The following is a 3629-nucleotide window of genomic DNA, read 5'->3' as shown; positions in this document are numbered from 1 at the left end:
ATTGATACAAAAATCTTAAATAAAACATTAGCAAAGATATTATAGCAAGTTGTCTCTAGGATAATACACAATGATCAAATAAGATTTATACCAGAATGCAGGGCTGGTTCAATATTAGGAAAATTATTAATATATCAATAACCAAACTAACAAAAATCACACGATTATCTCAACAGATGCAGAAAAAGAATTTGACATAATCCAGAATGTATTCCTTTTGAAACACTAGACAACATGATAATAAATGGAGTTTTCTTTAGAATGATCAGTAGTTAGCATTTAAAATCATCAGGAAGCATCATATGTAATGGGGATAAATTAGAATCATTCTCAATAAAATAGGAAGTGAAACAAGGTTGCCCACCATCACAATTAATATTCAATATTGTATTAGAAATGTTAGCTTTAGCAATAAGAAAAGAAAAAGAAATTAAAGGAAATAGAGTAGATAATAAGAAAATCAAATTATCACTCTTGGCAGATGATATTGATACAAAAAATGTAAATAAAATATTAGCAAAGTAATTACAATAACTCATTCACACGATAATACATTACAGCTAAGTGGAATTTATATTAAGAATGCAAGGATGGTTCAATATAAAAAAATTGTCATTATTGACCATATCAATAACAAAATTAACTGCAAACATATGATAATCTCAAAAAGCTTTTGACAAAATACTGCAACCATTCCTATTAAAAATACTAGAGAGCATAGGGTTAAAGGGAATTTTCCTTAAAATGATAAGCAACATCTCTTTAAAACCATCAGCAAGTATTATTTGTAATGGAAGCATTCCCAATAAAATCAAGTGTGAAACAGGAATGCCTATTATTCATACTATTATTCAATATTGTACTAGAAATGATGGCTTTAGTGATAAAAGAAAAAGAAATTAAATGAATTAAAATAGGCAATACAATTATCACTCTTTGCAGATGATATTATATATTTAGAGAACCCTAGAAAATCATCTAAAAACCTATTGAAAAATACCTTTAGCAATGTTGCAGAATATAAAGTAAACCCATACAAATTATCAGCATTTCTATATATTGTTTAAAAAGCCCATTAGCAAGAGATAGAAAGAGAAATTCCATTTAAAATAACTGTAGACATAATAAAATATTTGGGTGTCTGCCTGCCAAGAAAAATCCAGGAACATATGAACATAATTACAAAACATTTTTCACACAAATAAAGTCAAATCTGAAGAACTGGAAAAGTATCAGTTGCTCATGGGTAGGCCAAGCTGATATAATAAAAATGACAATCCTGCCTAAATTAGTCAATTTGTTCAATGCTATACCAATCAAATTGTTAAAAACACATTTTATAGAGCTAGAAAAAATTAATAACAATTCATCAGGAAAAACAAAAAAATAAAAAAATTTCAAGGGAATTATAGGAAATAATGCAAAGCACAATGTTCAAGCAGAACCAAATCTAAAACCCTATTATAAAGCAGCAGTCATCAAAAACATAAGATACTGGCTAAAAAAATAGAGTGCTGAATCAATGGAATAGGTTAAATACACATGATATAAACATAGCTACTTCTATACTGTTTTTGAAGATTAAAGGAATTGGCTTTGTATCTAAGAATAACTTACTCAGTACATATCTATTCAAATAAGCTATCAATATTGCAAAATATAGAATGGATGGGAAAACAAAACCAGTGTTTATTTTTATAGCTACAGTAAGAAAGCCAGGTACATCTTCAAACATTCTTAGTCTCTAAATACTGTTTCTCTATGTCAAGATTAGAAGAATAACATTGAAAGGCAATATGACTTTAGAATAGATATTTGTTTGTAAAATTTTACAGAGAAGATTGCTGGGTGATTATGAACAATAACACTTTGTAAAGAACAAAGAATAGTGGAGGAAAAATAAGCTTTACAAAAAGCATGGAACAAGATAGAATCAAATTAGATTACTCCAAGATGATTCAAAGATGAAAGTGAAAGGTCAGCAAACAAATGAAAAATAGAATAGACACATCAGAATTTCTCTAATGAACTACACATATTTTTTTTCATCCATTACAATGCAACCATAACATGTCAACATTAAGATCTCATCCTTCAATGTATAAAATGAATAAATGGACAAGGCTTGAAAAAAGATATTCAGGAAGAAGCACCAAAATAGATCAAGTATATATAGACATACACAATTTGAGAGCATTGAAAATCTTTTATTATGAATTCTGAAGTAGATGAAAATATTGAACAATAGAAAGAGAAAGAATGGTATTACTACTAAAATAAGTAAAAAGTAATGGCTTATTTTCTCAACTATATAAAATCGTTATGAGAATGTTCTATGTATTAATAAGGGTCATCTCTGATGAAAACACAGAAAGAGACAAGACAGGGTTCACCATCTAGTTTTCTACAGCAGACAATATCATCAATGCCACATGATTACTTAAATGGAACAAAGAATGCAAGATTTCATTGTGCTGATTGTTGGTTGATAATATAAAAGCATTGATTCAGTAGATGAAGCTCTTAAAAGCTCTACAAGCTTTTAAGATACAACAGATACAACACAGATAACATTTCAATGAGGCACTGATTTTGATATCAAGCAAACTATAAAACAGAAGTGAAAATAGTCACCAAAAGCAATGGAAGTGTCCAGTTCAGAATTAAATACTCAATTTAATCAATAAAACCTTGCATGGTTGATATGAAAAAAAATTTCATTATATTTAGCAAAAATAAAATTGTTATTCAAGAGATTTGGATTCCATTGCCATCTATATGAAGTAACTTAACCATATAAACAATTTACATCAAAATGCACCAAATCAGTACTACTGGTACTTCCTAAGGCAATTGCAGACATGAATAGAAAAATAACGAGAAGATTGTCTTTTGGTTGTAAGATGAAACACACAAGATCAAAACAAAGCACTCCAATTAGTGAGATTTAATGTCTTTTGGTCACAATAGAGAATAAAGGAACCTCTTCATTAGATAAAGCATTTTATCTTCAATCATCCATTTATCAAACTGGAAGGTTTATTTGTTTAATAAACCAGTTTATATCAAGTCAGATCAAGTCAAAAAGCATTTATCAAATGCCTAATATGTGCCAGGCTACATGTACAAAAATTAATATGCAATTCTAAAAGCTAAAATAAATTATCTCTGTAATGAATCAAAATAAAGAATATATTTGAGGAATGTGAGCCTTGCACCTATACTAGACACAGGCAGAGTAGGGGAGGGAATTTTGTATCCTCCCTTTCTCATGGACTATGGAGAATATAAATAGGAGTACTTACTAAGTAGTTTAAAAGAGTTCATAGAAAATTTGAAGTAGGAGAGATACACATTCTTTAGTCAGACATGAACAAAAAGAGGAAGTTACTTAAGAAAAAAGCAGTGTCCAGGAGATCTGCTGTCTCAACTCAATCTCCTGGCCAGACTCTTCTTCCTGTAAAGAGACGTCCCAACTCTGACCTAGAGTACACTCAGTCCTCCGGGCCCAATGTTGTCTCTTTTATCCTCCCAGAGAAGGGGCATGTGAGAACTCAAGGGCTTATGGGAAAATTACTTCAACCAATGAACTTGCTCCTTTTAAAAGTTGTGTAAACTCCTTTTCATAT

The sequence above is a fragment of the Sminthopsis crassicaudata genome, chromosome 1 (genome assembly GCF_048593235.1).
Source record: "Sminthopsis crassicaudata isolate SCR6 chromosome 1, ASM4859323v1, whole genome shotgun sequence".
In the NCBI taxonomy this organism is placed as follows: Eukaryota; Metazoa; Chordata; class Mammalia; order Dasyuromorphia; family Dasyuridae; genus Sminthopsis; species Sminthopsis crassicaudata.
The sequence above is the reverse complement of the archived record's forward strand: the minus strand, read 5'-3'. Positions refer to the sequence as shown.